The sequence below is a fragment of the Penaeus vannamei genome, chromosome 8 (genome assembly GCF_042767895.1).
Source record: "Penaeus vannamei isolate JL-2024 chromosome 8, ASM4276789v1, whole genome shotgun sequence".
Classification (NCBI taxonomy): Eukaryota; Metazoa; Arthropoda; class Malacostraca; order Decapoda; family Penaeidae; genus Penaeus; species Penaeus vannamei.
The window spans coordinates 20,936,026-20,960,390 of NC_091556.1; positions in this window are offsets into that span (position 1 = coordinate 20,936,026).

The window sequence follows — 24,365 nt, forward strand, 5'->3', positions numbered from 1 at the left end:
TAATTCCCTTACTACTAACAATAATGATGATAATTATCATAGTAATGGCAATAATAGTAATAATACTTATAATAAAATGATAATTATGATGATATTTTTCATAATTACTGCAATAATAGCAATTATGAACTCTATTCTAATAATTTGCATACTAATAATGACAACAGAAATAAAAATATCACTATCAATGATATTATGATGAGTAGTATTATCATTATTATTTCAAAAATTATGATTTATATTATTATTATACAAATAGTTATAACGATGAAAATGACAGCACTAATTACCATAATAATCATCATAACTGCAATAATGATAATGATAATAATGATAATCATGACCATAATGACTATAATGATGATAATCATAAGAATAATGACAATAATGATGATAATCATAAGAATAATGACAATAATGATGGTGATTTTAACATTAATTTAGGTAATTGTGATGGTTTTCATGATAATCCCTTTATTATTAACAATAATGATGATAATCATCATGATAATGACAATAATAATGATGATAATAAAAAATGAGAATTATAATGATAATTTTGAAAATTACTGCAATAATAGCAATAATGAAGTATATTCTAATGCTTTTCATACCAATAATGACAAAAGAAATAATAATAATAATAATGATATTATTATAAGGAGTATTATTGTCATTTTTATTTCTAAAATTATCATTATTGTTATTATCATCATAAAAAGAGTTATAGTGATGAAATAATTAGCATCATAATCATTATAACTGCAATAATGATAATGATAATTATCATGACGATAATGACTATAATGATGACATTGATAAGAATAATGACAATATAATGATAATAATGATAACAATAATCAAAGAGTCTATTTATAATGAAATAAAGACTAAAGCTAATAAAATCCCTTAAGTCGAAAAAACGGCCTCTTCAGAAAAAGGTCGGAAACCCCCTTTTTCGCTTTTAAATTATAATTATGATGATTTGAACATTAATTCAGGTAATTATGATGGTTTTCATGATAATTCCTTTATTATAATGATAATTATCATCATTATTATCCTTACTTTAACTATATTTATGATTATTATCATTATAGTCATTATCATCATGATTATCATTATTATCATCGTTATTGCGGTTATAGCAATCATTATGCTAATTATTATTGCTATTTTTATTATTACAACTATCTATATAATGATAACAGCAATAATGATATATTAGAAATAATACTTATAATGACAAGCATAATGATATTATTTCTATTGCCATTATTAGTATGAAAATTATTGGAATATAGTTAATTATTGCGGTTATTTTCTGTAATTATGAAAATTATTATAATTATGATTTTATCATTATTATTTTCATTATCATTGTCATTATCATCATAATTATCATCATCATTCTCAATGATGATGATAATTATTATAATTACAATAATTATAATTATTATTATAATTATAATAATTATAAATTCTCAAGGAATTATCATGAAAATCATCATAATCACCCGAATTAATGTTAAAATCCTCATAATTACCATTAAAAAGCGAAAAATGTTTTTTTCGGCGTTTCTCTCAAAAGGCTGTAATACGATTTTTTCGACTTTGGGGATTTTATTTCTTCTGCCCTTTATTTCATTATCGACTGAATAATTATTATTATCATTATTATCATTACTGTAATTATTTTTATGATTATTATCATCATAGGCATTATCATTATGATTATCATTATTATTATGATTATATAACTTTTGATCATCATTTCATTAGAAATGAACTGAATAATAATTATTATCGTCATTATTATCATTACAGTCATTATTTTTATGATTATCATTATAGTCATTATCATGATATCATTATTATCATCATTATTGCAGTTATCATAATCATTATGCTAATCATTTTTGCTATTAATATCAATATAACTATTTATATAATGATAATATTAATAATGATATTTTTAGAAATAATAATAACAATAATAATAATTATAATGACAATGATAATGTTGTTATTATTATTTCTATTGCCATTATTAGTATGCTATTATTGCAGTATTTATGAAAATTATCATCATAATTATGATTTTATCATTATTATTGTCATTATCATTGTCATTATCATCATAATTATCATCATTATAGTCGATAATAAAAGAATTATCATGAAAATCATCATAATTACCTGAATCAATGTTAAAATCCTAATAATTCCCATCAAAAAGCGAAAAAAGTTTTTTTCGACGATTCTCTGAAAAGGCTGTAATACGCTAGATATTGCCGTTCTTTCGACCTTTGCGATTTTATTACTTCTGGCCTTTATTTCATTATAAAAGGACTGAATAATAATCATCTTCATTATTATCATTAGTCATTATTTTTGTTTATTATCATCATAGTCATTGTCATCATGATTATCATTATTATCATCATCATTATTGCAGTTATAATAATTATTATACTAATCATTGTTGCTATTTTTATCATTATAACTATTTATGATAATAGTAGATAATTATAATTAATAATTAGTAATAATCATTATGATAATAGTAGATAATTAATAGTAGTATAATGATAATTATAGAAATAATAATGACAATAATAAAAATTATAATGACACTGATAATGATATTATTATTTCTATTGCCATTATTGGTATGAATTTTTTTGGAATAGAGTTAATTATTGCTATTATTGCAGTAATTATCAAAAGTATCATTATGATTATGATTTTATCATTATCATTGTCATTATCATCCTAATTATCATCCTAATTATTATCCTAGTTATCATCATTATTGTCAATAATAAAGGAATTATCACGAAAATCATCATGATTACCTGAGTTAATGTTAAAATCCTCATAATTACCATTACAAAGCGAAAAATGGTTTTTTTCGAGGCTTCTCTCAAAATGCTGTAATACGCTAGATTTTGCCGTTTTTTCGACTTTTGGGATTTTATTACTTTCTGGCCTTTATTTCATTATAAATGGACTGAATAATAATTATTATCATCATTATTATCATTACTGTCATTATTTTCATGAGGATTATTATTAACATTATTGTAGTTATAATAATTATTATGCTAATTATTATTGCTATTTTTATCATTATTACTATTTATATAATGATAATAGCAATAATGATAATTTTAGAAATTATAATGATAATAATAATTATAATGACAATGATAATGATATTATTTCCATTGCCATTATTAGTATGAAAATTATTGGAATAGAGTTAATTATTGTTATTATTGCAGTAATTATCCAAATTATCATTATAATTATGATTTTATCATTATTATTGTCATCATTGTCATTATCATCATAATCATCATTATATTCAATAATAAAGGAATTATCATGAAAATCATCCTAATTACCTGAATTAATGTTGAAATCCTCACAATCACCATTAAAAAGCGAAAAAGGTTTCTTTTCGACGTTTCTCTCACAAGCCTAGATTTTGCCGTTTTTTCGACTTTTGAAATTTTATTACTTCTAGCCTCTATTTCATTATAAATGAACGGAATAATAATTATCATTATCATTAGTCATTAATGTTATGATTCTTATCATTATAGTCATTATCATGATTATCATTGTTATTATCCTCATTATTGCAGTTATAATAATCTAGATTAATAATAATCTGTTTATGCATCTTTCGCTTTGATTTTGCTTTTGTGTCTCTTTCTGTCTATCTGTCTCTTTATCTCTCCCTTTCCTTACTGTCTCTTTATCTGTCCCTTTCCTTTCTCTCTCTCTCTCTCTCTCTCTCTCTCTCTCTCTCTCTCTCTCTCTCTCTCTCTCTCTCTCTCTCTCTCTCTCTCTCTCTCTCTCTCTCTCTGACCCAGACTTTCTTCTTTAAATGTCTGATTTCTGCTTTAGGTTCTATTTTTAGGAGGGAAAAGATCAACTTAGAGTAGCTTCCGTTTGCTAAATTTTATTTGTATCAAGAATTCACGTTTGTTATTATATCCTTCGCCTAAACCGAGCAAAGATTATCATTATTATTATCATTATTGCAGTTATAATAATTATTATGCTAATTATTATTGCTATTTTTTTACCATTATAACTATCTATATAATGATAATAGCAATAATGATAATTTTAGAAATTATAATGACAATAATAATGATTATAATGACAATGATAATGATATTTTTATGGCCATTATTAGTATGAAAATTATTGGAATAGAGTTAAATATTGCTATTATTGCAGAAATTATCAAAATTAGCATTATAATTATGGAATTATCATTATTATTGTCATCATCATTGTCATTATCATCATAATAATCATCAATATTGTCAATAATGAAGGAATTATCATGAAAATCATCATAATTAACTGATTTGATGTTAAAATCCTCATAATTAACTGAATTGATGTTAAAATCCTCATAATTACCATTAAAAAGCGTAAAAAAGGATTTTTCGACGTTTCTCTCAAAAGGCTGTAATACGCTAGATTTTGCCGTTTTTTCGACTTTCGGGACTTTATTACTTCTGACCTTTATTTCAGTATAAATAGACTGAATAATAATTATCATCATTATTATCATTACTGTCATTATTTTTATGATTATTATCATTATAGTCATTATCATCATGATTATCATTATTATCATCATTATTACAGTTATAATAATTATTATGCTAATTATTATTGCTATTTTTAACATTATAACTATTTATATAATGATAATAGCAATAATTTAAGAAATAATAATGACTATAATAATAATTATCATGACAATGGTAATGATGTTATTATTCCTATTGCCATTATTAGTATGAAAATTATTGGTATAGTTATTTTTTGCTATTATTGCAGTAATTATCAAAATTATCCTTATAATTATGATTTTATCATTATTATTGTCATTTTCATAGTCATTATCATCATAATTATCATCATTACTGTCAACAATAAAGGAATTATCATGTAAACCATCATAATTACCTGAATTAATGTTAAAATCCTCATAATTACCATTAAAAAGCGAAAAAGGTTTTTTTTTTTTTTTACGTTTCTCTCAAAAGTCTGTAATACCCTTGATTTTGCCGTTTTTTTCGACTATTTCGATTTTATTACTTCTGGCCTTTATTTCATTATAAATGGACCGAATAATAATTATTATTACTGTCATTATTTTTATGATTATTATCATTATAGTCATTACCATCATGATTATCATTATCATTATCATCATTATTGAAGTTATAATAATTATTATGCTAATTATTATTGCTATTTTTATCATTATATCTATTTATATAATGATAATAGCAATAATTATAATTTTAGAAATGCCAATGACAATTGTAATAATTATAATGACAATGATAATGATGATATTATTATTTCTATTACTATTATTGGTATGAAAATTATTGGAATAGAGTTAATTATTGCTATTATTGCAGTAATTATAAAAATTATCATTATGATTATGATTTTATAATTATTATTATTATCATTGTCATTATCATCATAATTATCATCAGTATTGTCAATAATAAAGGAATTATCATGTAAATCATCATAATTACCTGAATTAATGTTAAAATTCTCATAATTACCATTAAAAAGCGGATAGGGGAATTTTTCGAGGTTTCTCTAAAAAGGCTGTAATATGCTAGATTTTGCCCTTTTTTCGGATTTTGCGATTTTATTACTTCTGTCCATTATTTCATCATAAATGGACAGAATAATAATTTTTACCATCATTATTACCATTACTGTCATTATTTTTATGATTATTATCAATATAGTCATTATCATCATGATTATCATTATTATTATCATTATTACAGTTATAATCATTATTATGCTAATCATTATTGCTATTTTTATCATTATAACTATATTATAATGATAATAGCAATAAAGATAATTTAGAAATAATAATGACAATAATAATAAATATAATAACAATGATAACGATGTTATTATTATTTCTATTTACAGTATTAATATGGAAATTATTGGAATAGTTAAATATTGCTTTTATTGCAACAATTATCAAAATTATCATTATAATTATGATTTTATCATTATTATTGTCATTATCATTGTCATTATCCTTATAATTATCATTATTATTGTCAATAATTAAGGAATAACCATGAAAATCATCATAATTACCTGAATTAGTGTTAAAATCCTCATAATTACCATTAAAAAGCGAAAAAGGTTTCTCTGAAAAGGCTGTAATACGTTAGATTTTGCCGTTTTTTTTTAGTATTGGGATTTTATTACTTTTTGCGTCTATTTCATTATAAATGAACTGAATAATAATTATCATCAATATCATCATTTCTGTCATTATTTTTATGAATATTATCATTATAGTCATTATCATCATGATTATCATTATTATTATCATCATTATTGTAGTTTTAATAAATGTTATGCTAATTATTAATGATAATAGCAATACTGATAATTTTAGAAGTAATAATGACAATGATAATAATTATAATGACAATGATAATGATTATCATTATTATTGAAGTTATAATAATTATTATGCTAATTATTGCTATTTTTATCATTATATCTATTTATATAATGATAATAGCAATAATTATAATTTTAGAAATACCAATGACAATTGTAATAATTATAATGACAATGATAATGATGATATTATTATTTCTATTGCCATTATTAGTATGAAAATTATTGGAATAGAGTTAATTATTGCTATTATTGCAGTAATTATCAAAATGATCATTATAATTATGATTTTATCATTATTATCATTATCATTGTCATTATCATCATAATTATCATCATTATTGTCAACAATAAAGAAATCATCATAAAAATCATCATAATTACCTGATTTAGTGTAAAAATCCTCATAATCACCACTAGAAAGGGAAAAAGGGTTTTTTTCGACATTTTCTGAAAAGGCTGTAATACGCTAGATTTTGCCGTTTTTTCGACTAATGGGATTTTATTACTTCAGCCCTTTGTTTAATTATTTATGGACTGAATAATAATTATTATGATCATTATTATCACTACTGTCATTATTTTTATGATTATCATCATGATTATCATTATTATTATCATTATGTCAGTTATAATAATTATTATGCTAATTATTATTGCTATTTTCATCATTATAACTATTTATATAATGATAATAGCAATAATGATAAATTAAGAAATAATAATGACAATAATAATAATTATAATGACAATGATAATGATATTGTTTCTACTGTCATTATTAGTATGAAAATTATTGGAATAGAGTTAATTATTGCTATTATTGAAGTAATTATGAAAATTCTCATTATAATTATGATTTTATCATTATTGTCATGAAAATCATCATAATTACTTGAAATAATGTGAAAATCCTTATAATTACCATTAGAAAGTTTTTTTTTCGACGTTTCTCTCAAAAGGCTGTAATACGCTAGATTTTCCTGTTTTTTCGACTTTTAGGATCTTGTTACTTCTGGGCTTTATTTCATTATAAATGGACTGAATGATAATTATTATCATCATTATTATCATTACTGTCATTATTTCTATGATTATTATCTTTATAGTCATTATCATGATTATCATTATTATTATCATCATTATTGTAGTTATAATAAATATTATGCTAATTATTATTTATATTTTATCGTTATAACTATTTATATAATGATAATAGCAATAATTATCTTGTAGAAGTAATAATGACAATAATAATTATAATGACAATGATAATGATATTATTATTTCTATTGCCATTATTAGTATGAACGTTATTGGAATAGAGTTAATTATCGCTATTGTTGCAGTAATTATCAAAATTATCATGATAATTATGATTTTATCATTATTTTTATCATTACCATTGTCATTATCATCATAATATTCATCATTATTGTCAATAATAAAGAAATTATCATGAAAATCATCACAATTCCGTGAATTAATTAATTGATAATGATTTCAATATAAATGGACTGAATAATAATCATTATCATCATTATTATCATTATTGTCATTATTTCTATGATTATTATCATTACATTCATTATCATCATGATTATCATTATTATTATTATTATTGCAGTTATAATAATTATTATGCTAATTATTACTGCTATTTTTATCATTATATCTATTTACATAATGATAAAAGCAATAATGATAATTTTAAAAATAATAATGACAATAATAATAATTATAATGACAATGATAATGATGTTATTATTATTTCTATTGCCATTATTAGTATGACCTTTTTTGGAATAGAGTTAATTATTGCTATTATTGCAGTAATCATCAGAATTATCATTACAAGTATGATTTTATCCTTATTTTTGTCATTATCATTGTCATTATCATCATAATTATCATTATTATTGTCAATAATAAAGGAAATATCATGAAAATCATCAAAATTACCTGAAATGATGTTAAAATCCTCATAATTACCATCAACAAGCGCAAAATGTTTTTTTTTCGACGTTTCTCTCAAAAGACTGTAATACCCTAGACTTTGCCGTTTTTTTCGACTTTTGGGATTTTATTACGTCTGGCCTTTATTTCTTTATAAATGGACTGAAAAATAATTATCATCATTATTACCCTTACTGTCATTATTTTTATGATTATTATCACTATAGTCATTATCATCATGATTATCATCATTATTATCATCATTATTGGTTATAATAATTATTATGCTAATTATTATTGCTCTTTTTATCATTATAACTATCTATATAATGATGATAGCAATAATGATAATTTTAGAAAAAATAATGACAATAATAATAATAATAATGACAATGATAATGATATTATTATTCTTATTTCCATCATTAGTATGAAATTTATTGGAATAGAGTTAGTTATTGCTATTACTGCAGTAACTATCAAAATTATCATTATGATTATGATTTTGGCATTATTATTGTCATTATCATTGTCATTATCATCACAATTATCATCATTATTGTCAATAATAAAGGAATTATCATGAAAATCATCATAATTACCTGAATTAATGTTAAAATCCTCATAATTACCCTTAAAAAAACGAAAAGGTTTTTTTATCGACGTTTCTCTCAAAAGGCTGCAATACATTAGATTTACCGTTTTTTCGACTTTTTCGATTTTATTACTTCTTGCCTTTATTTCATTATAAATAGACTGAATAATAATATCATTATTATCATTGCTGTCATTATTTTTATGATTATTATCATTATAATCATTATCATCATGATTATCATTATTGTTATCATCATTATTGCAGTTATAATAATCATTATGCTAATTATTATTGCTATATAATGAGAACAGCAATAATGATAATTTTAGAATTAATAATTATAATGAAAAAGATAATGATGTTATTATTATTTCTATTGCCAAAATTATTAGTATGAAAATTATGAGAATAGTTAATTATTGCTATTATTTCAGTAATTATGAAAACTATCGTTATAATTATGATTTTATCATTATTATTGTCATTATCAGTCATGAAAATCACCATAATTACCTGAATTAATATGAAAATCCTCACAATTACCATTAAAAAGCGAAAAATGTTTTTTTCTCCAAAAGGTTGTAATACGCTAGATTTTGATTTTTTTCAACTTTGGGGATTTTATTACTTCTGGCCTTTATTTAAATATAAGTAGACTGATAAATAATTATCATCATTATCATTACTGTCATTATTTTTATGATTATTATCATTATAGTCATTATCATCATGATTATCATTATTATTATCATTATATTGCTTTTGATAATTATTTCATTATAAATGAACTGAATAATAATCATTATCATTTGAATCATTACTGTTATGATTTATATGATTATTATCATTATAGTCATTGTCATGATTATTATCATTATAGTCATTGTCATATCATTATTATTATCATCATTATTGCAGTTATCAAAATTATTATGCTAATCATTATTGCTATTTTCGTCATTATAACTATTTATGTAATTTTAATATTACTAGTGATATTTTTAGAAATAATAATGACAAAAATAATAATTATAATGAAAATGATAACGTTGTTATTATTATTTCTATTGCCATTATTAGTATGAAAATTATTGGAATAGAGTTAATTATTGCTATTATTGCAGTAATTATGAAAATTATCTCTATAATTATGATCTTATAATTATTATTGTCATTATCATTTTCATTATCATCATTATTGTCAATAATAAACGAATTATCATGAAAATCATCATAATTACCTGAATCAATGTTAAAATCCTAATAATTACCATTAAAAAGCGAAAAAGGTTTTTTTTTCGACCATTCTCTCAAAAGGCTGTAATACGCTATATTTCCCGTTTTTTCGACTTTTGGGATTTTATAACTTCTGGCCTTTAATTCATTATAAAAGGACTGAATAATAATTATTATCATTATGATCATTAGTCATTATTTTTATGAATATCATCATAGTCATTGTCATTATGATTATCATTATTATTATCATCATTATTGCAGTTATAATTATTATATTAATTATTATTGCTATTTTTATCATTATAACTATTTATATAATGATAATAGTAATAATGATAATTTTAGAAATAATAATGACAAAAATAGTAATTATAATGAAAATGATAATAATATTATTATTTCTATTGCCATTTTTAGTATGAAAATTTTTGGAATAGAGTTGATTATTGCTATTATTGCAGTAATTATTAAAATTATCATTATGATTATGATTTTATCATTATTATTGTCATTATCATTGTCATTATCATTCTAATTATCATCATTATTGTCAATATTAAAGGAATTATCATGAAAATCATCATAATTACCTGAATTAATCTTAAAATCCTCATAATTACCATTACAAAGCGAAAAATGTTTTTTTCGACGTTTCTTTCAAAAGGCTGTAATACGCTAGATTTTGCCGTTTTTTTTTTTTTTTTCTTTTGGGATTTTATTACTTCTGGCCTTTATTTCATTATAAATGGACTGAATAATCATTATTATCATCATTATCAAAACTGTCATTATTTTTATGATTATTATCATTATAGTCATTATCATTTATTATCATTATTATCATCATTATTGCAGTTATAATTATTTTACTAATTATTATTGCGATTTTTATTATTATAACAATCTATATAATGATAATAGCAATAATAATAATTTCAGAAATAATAATGACAATAATAATTATAATGACAATGATAATGATATTATTTCTATTGCCATTATTTGTATGAAAATTATTGGAATAGAGTTAATTATTGCTATTATTGCAGTAATCATCAGAATTATCATTAAAATTATGAATTTTTCATTATTATTGTCATTATCATTGTTATTATCATCATAATTATAATCATTATTGTCAATAATAAGGAATTATCATGAAATTATCATAATTACCTGAATGAATGTTAAAATCCTCATAATCACCATTAAAATGTGAAAAGATTTTTTTTCGACGTTTCTCTCATAAGACTGTAATACGCTAGATTTTACCGTTTTTTCGACTTTTGGGATTTTATTACTTCTGGCCTTTATTTAATTATAAATGGACTGAATAATAATTATTATCATTATTATAATTACTGCCATTTTTTTATGATTATTATCATTATAGTTATTATCTTTATGATTATCATTATTATTATCATAATTATAACAGTTATAATAATTATTATGTTAACTATTATTGCTTTTTTATCATTATAACTATTTATATAATGATAATAGCAATAATGATAATTTAAGAAATAAAAATGACAATTATAATAATTATAATTACAATGATAATGATATTATTTCTATTGCCATTATTAGTATGAAAATTATTGGAATAGAGTTAATTATTGCTATTATTGCAGTAATTATCAAAATGATCAATATACCTACGATTTTATCATTATTATTGTCATTATCGTTGTCATTATCACCATAATTATCATCGTTATTGTCAATAATCAAGGAATTATCCTGAAAATCGTTATGATTACCTGAAATAATGTTAAAATCCTCATAATTGCCAATAAAAAGCGAAAAAGGATTTTTTTCGACGTTTCTCTCAAAAGTCTGTAATACGCTAGATTTTGCCGTTTTTTTTCGACTTTTAGGATTTTATTACTTCTTACCTCTATTTCATTATAAATGGACTGAACAATAATTATTATCATTATTATCATTACTGTCATTATTTTAATGATTATTATCATGATAGTCATTATTATCATGATTATCATTATTATTATCATTATTGCAGTTATGATAATTATTATGCTAATTATTATTGCTATTTTTATCATTATAGCTATTTATGTAATGCTAATAGCAATAATTACATTATAGAAATAATAATGACAATACTAATAATTATAATGACAATGATAATGATCTTATTATTATTTCTATTGCCATTATGAGTATGAAAATTATTGGAATAGAGTTAATTATTGATATTATTGCAGTAATTATCAAAATTATCATTATATGTATGATTTTATCATTATTATCGTCATCATCATATTATCATTATAATTATTATTGTCAATAATAAAGGAATTATCATGAAAATCATCATAATTACCTGAATTAATGTTAAAATCTTCATAATTACCATTAAAAAGCGAAAAGGGGATTTTTATTATCATTACTGTCATTATTTTCATGATTATTATCATTATAGTCATTATCATCATGATTATCATTATCATTATCATTATTGCAATTATAATAATTATTATCCTTACTATTATTGCTATTTTTATCATTATAACTATCTATATAATGATAATAGCAATAATGATATTTTTTAGAAATAATAATGACAATAATTGTAATTATAATGATAATGATAATTATGTTATTATTGTTTCTATTGCCATTATTTGAATAAAAATTATTGGAATAGAGTTAATTATTGCTATTATTGCAGTAATCATCAGAATTATCATTAAAATTATGATTTTATCATTATTATTGTAATTATTGTTGTCATTCTTATTGTCATTATCATCATAATTATAATCATTATTGTCAATAATAAAGGAATTTTCATGATCATCATAATTACCTGAATTAATGTTAAAATCCTCATAATTATCATTAAAAAGCAAAAAAATGATTTTTTTCGAGTTTTCTCTGAAAAGGCTGTAATATGCTAGATTTTGCCGTTTTTTTCGATTTTATTACTTCTGGCCTTTATTTCATTTTAAATGAACTGAATAATAATTATTATCATCATAATTATCATTATTATTGTCATTATCATTGTTATAATTATCATGATTATTATCATTATTGTCAATAATCAAGGTATTATCATGAAAATCATCATAATTACCTGAATTAATTAATTGATTATTATTTCATTATAAATGGACTGAATAATAGTTATTATCATTATTATTATTATTACTGTCATTATTTTTATGATTATTATCATTATAGTCATTATCAACATGATTATCATTATTATCATTATTACAGTTCTAATAATTATTATGCTAGTTATTATTGCTATTTTTATCATTATATCTATTTATATAATGATAATTTTAGATATAATAATGACAATAATAATAATTATAATGACAATGATAGTGATGTTATTATTATTTCTATTATTATTATTAGTATGAAAATTATTGGAATATAGTTAATTATTGTTATTATTGCAGTAATTATCAAAATTATCATTATAATTATGATTTTATCAGTATTATTGTCATTATCATTGTCATTATCATCATGATTATCATTATTGTCAATAACAAAGGAATTATCATGAAAATCCTCATAATTAACTGAATCAATGTTAAAATCCTCATAATTGCCATTAAAAAACGAAAAAGGTTTTTTTTTCGGTTTCTCTCAAAAGGCTAGATTTTGCCGTTTTTTCGACTTTGGGGATTTTATTACTTCTGACCTTTATTTCATTATGAATGGTCTGATTAATAATCATCATCATTATTACCATTACTGTCATTATTTTTATGATTATCATTATAGTCATTAGCTTTATGATTATCATTATTATTATCATAATTATTGCAGTTATAATAATTATTATGTTGATTATTATTGCTTTTTTTATCCTTATAACTATTTATAAAATGATAAGAGCAATAATGATAATTTTAGAAATTGTAATGCCAATAATAATAATTATAATGACAATGATAATGATATTATTATTTCCATTGCCATTATTAGTATGAGAATTATTGGAATAGAGTTAATTATTGTTATTATTGCAGTAATTATCCAAATTATAATTATAATCATGATTTAATCATTATTATTGTCATCATTGTCATTATCATCATAATCATGATTATTGTCAGTAATAAAGGAATAATCATGAAAATCATCATAATTACCATTACAAAGCGAAAAACGTTTTTTTCGACGTTTCTCTCAAAAGGCTGCAATACGCTAGATTTTGCCGTTTGTATTATTATTTCTATTGCCATTATGAAAATTATTGGAATAGAGTTAATTATTGCTATTATAGAAGTAATTATGAAAATGATCATTATAATTATGATTTTATCATTATTATTGTCATTATCATTGTAATTTTCATCATAATTATCAGCATTATTGTCAATAATGAAGGAATTATCATGAAAATCATCATAATTACCTGAATTAATGTTAAAATCCTGATAATTACCATTAAAAAGCGAAAAGGGGTTTTTCCTTGTTTTTCTCAAAAGGCTATAATAAAGAATATTTTGCCGTTTTTTCGACTTTTGGGATTTTATTACTTCTGGCCTTTATTTCATTATAAATGGACTGAATAATAATTACTATCATCGATATTATCATTACTGTCATTATTTTTATGATTATTATCAATATAGTCATTATCATGATTATCATTATTATCATCATTATTGCAGTTATAATAATTATCATAGTAATTATTATTGCTTTATTTATCATTATAACTATTTATATAATGATAATAGCAATAATGATATTTTAGAACTAACAATGACAATAATAATAAATATAATGAGAATGATAATGATGTTATTATTATTTCTATTGCCATTATTAGGATGAAAATTATTGGAATAGATTTTACTATTGCTATTGTTGCAGTAATTATCAAATTTATCATTATAATTATGATTTTATCATTATTATTGTCATTATCATTGTCATTTTCATCATAATTATTATCATTATTGTCAATAATAAAGAAATTATCATGAAGATCATCATAATTACCTGAATCAATGTTAAAATCCTCATAATTACCATTAAAAAGCGAAAAAGGTTTTTTTCGACGTTTCTCTCAAAAGGCTGCAATACGCAAAATTTTGCCGTTTTTTCGCATTCTGGTATTTTATTACTTCTGGCCTTTATTTCATTATAAATGGACTGAATAATAATTATTATTATCATTATTATCATTACTGTCATTATTTTTATGATTATTATCATTATAGTCATTATCATGATTATCATTATTATCATCATTATTGTAGTTATAATAATTATGTTAATTAATTATAATACCAATGATAATGATGTTATAATTATTTCTATTGTTATTATTAGTATGAGAATTATTGGAATAGAGTTAATTATTGCTATTATTGAAATAATTATCAAAATTATCATTAAATTATGATTTTGTCATTATTATTGTCATTATCATTGTCATTATCATAATTATCATCTTTATTGTCAATAATATTGGAAATATGAAAAATCATCTTAATTTCCTGAATTAATGCTGAAATCCTCATAATTACCATTAAAAAGCGGAAAATGGGGTTTTCGACGTTTCTTTCAAAAGGCTGTAATAAACTAGATTTTGCCGTTTTTTCGACTATTGGGATTTTATTATTTTTGGCCTTTATTTCATTATAAATGGACTGAATAATAATGATTATCATCATTATCATTACTGTCATTATTTTTATAATTAGTATCATTATAGTCATTATCATCATGATTATCATTATTATTATCATCATTATTTCAGTTATAAGAATTATTATCCTCATTACTATAACTATTTTTATCATTATAACTATTTGTATAATGATAATAGCAATAATGATAATTTTAGAAATAATAATGACAATAATAATAATTATAATTACAATGATAATAGTGTCATTATTATTTCTATTTCCATTATTAGTATGAAAATTAATTATTGTTAATTATTGCTATTATTGCAGTAATTATCAAAATTAGCATTATAATTATGATTTTATCATTATTCTCGTCATTATCATTGTCATTATCATCATAATTATCATCATTATTGTCAATAATAAAGGAATTATGTAAATCATCAAAATTACCTGAATTAATGTTAAAATCCTCATAATTACCATTAAAAAGCGAAAAAGGGGATTTTTCGACGTTTCTCTCAAAAGGATGTAAAAGGCCTTTTTCATTATAAATGGACTGAATAATAATTATTATGATCATTATTATCATTACTGTCATTATTTTTATTATCATTATCATTATACTCATTATCATCATGATTATCATTATTATTATTATCGTTATTGCAGTTATAATAATTATTATGCTAATTATTGATATCTTTATCATTATAACTATATAATGATAATAGCAATAATGATAATTTTAGAAATAATAATGACAATAATAATTATAATGACAATGAGGATGATATTATTTTTATTGCCATTATTAGTATGAAAATTATTGGAATAGAGTTAATTATTGCTATTATTGCAGTAATTATCAAAATTATCATTATAATTATGATTTCATCATTATTATTGTCATTATCATAATTATTGTCAGTAATAAAGGAATCATCAAAATTACCTGAATTAATGTTGAAATCCTCATAATTACCATTAGAAAGCAAAAAAGGTTTTTTTCGACGTTTCTCTCAAAAGTCTGTAATACGCTAGATTTTGCCATTTTTTCGACATGTAATTTTACTACTTCTGGCCTTTATTTCATTATAAATGGACTGAACAATAATTATCATCATTATTATCATTACTGTCATTATTCTATAATCATTATCATTATAGTCATTATCATCATAATTATCATTATTATTATCATCATTATTGAAGTTATAATAATTATTATGCTAATTATTATTGCTATTTTTATCATTATAACTATTTATATAATGATAATAGCAATAATGATAATTTTAGAAATAATAATGACAATAATAATAATTGTAATGACAATGATGATGATGTTATTATTATTTCTAATGCCATTATTGGTATGAAAACTATTGGAATAGAGGTAATTATTGCTATTATTGTAGTAATTATCAAATTTATCATTATAATTATGATTTTATCATTATTATTGTCATTATCATTGTAATTATCATCATAATTATCATCATTATATTCAATAATAAAGGAATTATCATGAAAATCATCATAATTACCTGAATTAACGTTAAAATCCTCATAATTACCATTAAAAAGCAAAAAGGTTTTTTTTCGATTTTTCTCTCAAAAGGCCGTTTTTTCGACTTTATTTCACTATAAATGGACTGAATAATTATTATCATCATTATTATCATTAGTCATTATTTTTATGATTATTATCATTATACTCGATACCATCATGATTATCATTATTATTATCATCATTATTGCAGTTATAATAATTATTATGCTAATTATTATTGCTATTTTTATCATTAAACTATTCATATAATGATAATAGCAAAAATGATAATTCCAGAAATAATAATGACAATAATAATAATTATAATTACAATGATAATGATATTATTATTTCTATTGCCATGATTAGTATGAAAATTATTGGAATAGAGTTAATTATTGCTAATATTTCAGTAATTATCAAAATCATCATCATAATTATGAATTTATCCTTATTATTCTCATTATCATTGTTATTATCATCATAATTATCATCATTATTGTCAATAATAAAGGAGTTATCATGAAAATCATCATAATTACCTGAAATTATGTCAAAATCATCGTAATTACCATTAAAAAGCGAAAAAGGTCTTTTTTCCACGTTTCTCTCAAAGGTCTGTAATACGGTATATTTTTCCGTTTTTTCGACTATTACTTCTGGCCTTTATTTCATTATAAATGGACTGAATAATAATTATTATCATCATTATTATCATTACTGTCATTACTTTTATGATTATTATCATTATAGTCATTAACATCATGATTATCATTATTATTATCATCATTATTATTATCATCATTATTGTAGTTATAATAATTATTATCCTAATTACTATAACTATTTTTATCATTATAACTATTTATATAATGATAATAGCAATAATTATAATTTTAGAAATAATGCTGACAATAATAATAATTATTATGACAATGATAATGATGTTATTATTATTTCTATTGCCATTATTAGTATGAAAATTATTGGAAGAGTTAATTATTGCTATCATTGCAGTAATTATCAAAATTAGCATTATAATTTTGATTTCATCATTATTATTGTCATTATCATTGTCATTATCACTGTCATTATCATCATTATTGTCAATAATAAAGAAATTATCATGAAAATCATCATAATTACCTGAATTAATGTTAAAATCCTCATAATTACCATTAAAAATCGAAAACAGTTTTTTTCGACGTTTCTCTCAAAAGGCTGTAATACGCTAGATTTTGCCGTTTTTTCGACTTCTGGGATTTTATTACCTCTGGCCTTTATTAGATTATAAATGGACTGAATAATAATTATTATCATCGATATTATCATTACTGTCATTATTTTTATGATTATTATCATTATAGTCATTATCATCATGATTATCATTATTACTATCATCATTATTGCAGTTATAATAATCATTATGCTAATTATCATTGCTATATTTGTCATTATAACTATTTATATAATGATAATAGCAATAATGATATTTTAGAAATAACAATGACAATAATAATAAATATAATGACAATGTTAATGATGTTATTATTATTTCTATTACCATTATTAGTATGAAAATTATTGGAATAAAGTTAATTATTGCTATTATTTCAGTAATTATCAAAAATATCATTATAATTATGTTTTTATCCTTATTATTGTCATTATCATTGTCATTTTCATCATAATTATCATTATTATTGTCATTAATAAAGGAATTATCATGAAAATCATCATAATTACTTGAATTTATGTTAAAATACTCATGATTACCATTAAAAAGCGAAAAAGGTTTTTTTCCACGTTTCTCTCAAAAGGCTGTAATACGGTATATTTTGCCGTTTTTTCGACTTTTGGGATTTTATTACATCTGGCCTTTATTTCATAGCCCGTCAATCATTAATTCTTCTCTAATTCTTAAGTTATCGGTGATTTTGTACACAAAAGCGCATATCCGAGAAGTCGAACACTAAACTTAGTGAATACCAGGGCTTCTATTATGAATCATAATAAGGCATACTAAGGGGACATCCCTACCTCTTGAAGAGAACGTGTGATAGATTGTGCCTGAAATTGCGTATGTATATGCATTCATATACTACATACACACACACACACACACACACATACACACACACACACACACATATATATATATGTATATATATATATATATATATATATATATATATATATATATATATATATATATATATATACAGTATTTATATAAATATATATGTATATGCATATATATACACACATTTTATTTTGTCCATGTATGTATACATGCATACACGCGCGCGCGCACACACAAACACACGCACACACACATACATACACACACACACTGAATTATGCGGAGATATAATCCTGGATGAGGGATTAAATATATTACATACACCTTCCGAGAACGCCCACATGTTCTCGCGATAAGTGTGTCGCTACAAAACAAGCCAGGCCAAGAAAACTATCAAGGGAAAAAAAATCAATAAACACGCATAGAAACACCAGAATTCAGATGTGCGTATAAGCTAAACCATGTTACTGGACGTGCTGCAGCCATATTGACACAAGATCGCGGCCGGAGTGGAGGGACCCTCTCTTGACATCCGGCGTTCGCCCACATGCCGCCCATGCTTGCATTCACGTACGCATGGGTAGCGTGGGAGTCGGACGAGGAGGGATTGCACAGACTGATGCTGTTTTCTGTAATGACGATATTGGCAGATATTGGCAGAGTATCAAGCCGATGAAGACTTTGTATTTATAGCACACTAGCGGTCACACTATGTACGTGTGCATGAATTATAATACAAATGTTTGCTGCAATCATGTTACGGGCACTGCGGTATAAGAGAAGCATCGTCCCAGAAACGACCATAGTGTCTACAATAACCTTCTGGATGAATTACCATCGAAGACTATCGTGGATTCTATGGATATCGATAGAAAATTTTCAAGAGAGAAGCCAATCCACCCATTTCAGGCAACCGTGCCAGCTACCCCTACACCCCATATATCAACATTAACAGAAAATCTGACTATATTCTTTTCAGTGGCATATACCGCTATTTGTGTAATAAGTAATGTACAAGAGCCGTAGTTATGGCCTGATAAAATCTGAAGTTGGGGAGAAGCAAATACTATAACTGAAATTGAGTAAAATATTCGTTGTCGATCGGGACACTGCCTTGCCAGCCGTACGGTTATACCCGTACATAGCCAATTTTCATGTTGACTTCATCCAGTATTACTAGGATTAACGTTCTGCTATCATGATTCTTTATCTCTGGCTCTCACTTTGTCCACCACGATGTCCAGGGAGTTCCTTGATCGTTAGTTGCAATATATGTTACTTAAGTACATTACACCTATAGAGATAATAATCACTGTTCGGACAGTCAAATAATAAGCTTCTTAGTAATTATGCTCATGTTTTTGTTATGGCCTCATTTCCCCCTCTCTCGCTGGGGCGAAAAGCCAACACAAACATTTTCATCTTGGTTTCCCTAGCACTAGGGGAGGTATCTCACTCCGTAAAGGGATCCCTGGGAAGAAAAGGTTAGTGTGACCGCCCATTTAGAGAGAGGTATGGCCTTCCACGCAATCTGAAATAGTAAGACAATGCGAAACAACAGCTTTTGTGTGACAGCTTGAATTGTTTTTCGTCTCACTTGCTATATTCCACAATGAATTGCTCTTTCAGTGAGCTAACAGTTGTACACTTTCAAATATTCAAGGCACATTTGATAGCAAGCGTTACAATTTAATGAAAACTGCATGCACTTACTACAAGTAGCACAAAATTACAAAATGTTTTGGCAGTACATTAATATTATTATTATTATTTCTAAAATTATTATCATTGTTATTATCACTATAAAAATTGTTATAATTATGAAAATATGAAAATGACAGTAATAATTAACATAATAATCATTATAACTGCAATAATGATAATGATGATAATGATAATCATGACAGGTAACTTTTTGAAATATTATTACATCTGATTTATTAAAAAATCATTACCGATGTAGATGATTTCCCTTGTCGTTGGCGCTGAGCACGAAGCCTCCAGCACGACTTGCCTCTCCTTACACAAACCCACCACGGGCTCTCTCCCTCACCTTCTTTGCCCTTTTCTAATATATTTTTATGTTTTTTTTTTTTCTTCTTAAAAATATTGTATTCTTTAAGTCACATTTATGAAAATATTTGTTATAATTGTCATTGATATATGTATATGTATATATATATTTTATATACATACATATATATATTATATATATACATAATTATATATATGTATATACACACATATTTATAATTTTTAATCATCTAACTGTTAATACGTTTCTTTGTATATTTCAATATCAAGATGGTACTAGTGTGTGTCTTGTTATCGTAATTACTCCCATTATTTTTACTAACATAACATTATAGAAATAATAATAATGATAATATTTATAACAAAAATAATAATGAAAATCATTATCATTTTTGTTGTCGTTATTAGTATCATCATTAATATTGCCATCATCAACATGGTCAATAATCGCCCTCGTCGTCATGATCATTGTCAGTGTAACATCAAATTTGATTATTCTAAACATTACCCCAACGATGATTGTGAAAGTGATAGTATTAATAATAACAGTAATCAGAATAATCGTGATTAAAATGAAAGGGTTTTACACTGACGCATTGAGTACAGAGTTTCTAAGCGACAAGTGGAATAGGTTTCTGTGTTTTTTAAGAAAGATCTTCCAAGTTGTCAATTTCCGGTTATCTAAAACGGAAGTAAAATATCACCATACAAATGATCAATCAACAACATTTTTGGAAAATCTTATATGAAGTGTATAGAATATAATATCAGACAGAATACAGCATCGTGTTTTAACGCAACACATTTGTTAGGTGTGAGGAGCGATAGAACTATCAAACTGCAAGAATAGCATCTCAGATAATGAGGTCTCGAAAGCAAAATTCCTTATGTGGACTTTCTCGAAACTTACTGTTTTAGCTTATACGATCAAAAGTCTTGTGTGATATTAGTGACAGTGTACTCCTTATTCAGTAATAATAATTGTTATTGTTGATAGACGCAAATCACATACTCTCAAACGCACGATTATCATTATTATCATTAACCTTATTGCAGTTATAATGATTATAAAGCTAAGTATTACTGTCATTTTCATTATTATAACCATTTTTATAATGATAATAACAATAATGATAATTTTAGAAATAATAATGACAATAATACTCATTACAATAACAATAATAATGATATTATCATTATTTCTATTGTTATTATTAGTATGAAAATTATTAGAATAGAGTTAATTGTTGCTATTATTGCAGTAATTATCAAAATTATTATTATAACCATCATTTTATTATTATTATCATGATTATTGTCATTATCATCATGATTATCATCATTATTGTTAATAATAAAGGAATTATCATGAAAATCATCATGATTACCAGAATTAATGTTAAAATCATCATAATTATCATTTAAAAGCGAAAAAGGGGTTTCGTCGACGTTTTTGTCAAAAGGCTGTAATACGCTAGATTTTGCCGTTTTTTCGACTTTTGAGATTTTATTAGTTTTAGCCTTTATTTCCTTATAAATGGACTCTATAATTATTATTATCATCATTATTGTCATTATTCTTATGATTATCATCATTATAGTCATTATCGTCATGATTATCATTATCTTTATAATTATTTCAGTTATAATGATTATTATGCTAAATATTACTGTCATTTTCATTATTATAACTTTTTTTATAATGATAATAACAATAATGATAATTTTAGAAATAATAATGACAATAATAGTCATTATAATAATAATACTAATGATATTATTATTATTTCTATTGTAATTATTTGTATGAAAATTATGAAAACAGAGTTAATTATTGCTATTATTGCAGTAATTATCAAAATTATCAGTATAATTATCTTTTTATTATTATTATCATTATCATTGTCATTATCATCATAATTATCATTATCGTTAGTAATAATGAAATTATCATGAAAATCATCACAATTACCTGAATCAATGTTAAAATCATCATAATTATCATTTAAAAGCAAATAAGGGTTTTTTTCTACGTTTCTCTGAAAAGGCTGCAATACGCTAGATTTGCCGTTTTTGTTTCGACTTTTGGAATTTTATTAGGTTTAGCCTTCATTTTATTATAAATGATCTGTATATTTATTATTATCATCATTATTGTCATTATTCTTATGATCATCATCATTACTGTCATTATTCGTATGATTATCATCATTATAGACATTATCGTCATGATTATCATGAATATCATTATCATTATTGCAGTTATGATGATTATTATGCTAATTATTACTGTCATTTTCATCATTATAACTATTTTTATAATTATGATAACAATGATGATAATTTTAGAAATAATAATGACAATAATACTCATTATAATAACAATAATAATGATATAATAATTATTTCTATTGTCATTATTAGTATGAACATTCTTAGAATAGAGTTAATCATTGCTATTACTGCAGTAATTATGAAAATTATCATTATGATTATCATTTTATTATTATTATAATTATTATTGTCATTATCATCATAATTATCATCATTATTGTTAATAATAAAGGAATTATCATGAATATAATCACAATTACCTGAATTAATGTCAAAATCATCATAATTATCATTTAAAGGCGAAAAAGTTTTTTTTCGACGTTTCTCTAAAAAGGCTGTAATACGCTAGATTTTGCGTTTTTTTCGACTTTTGGGATTTTATTAGTTTTAACATTTATTTCATCATAAATGGACTCTATA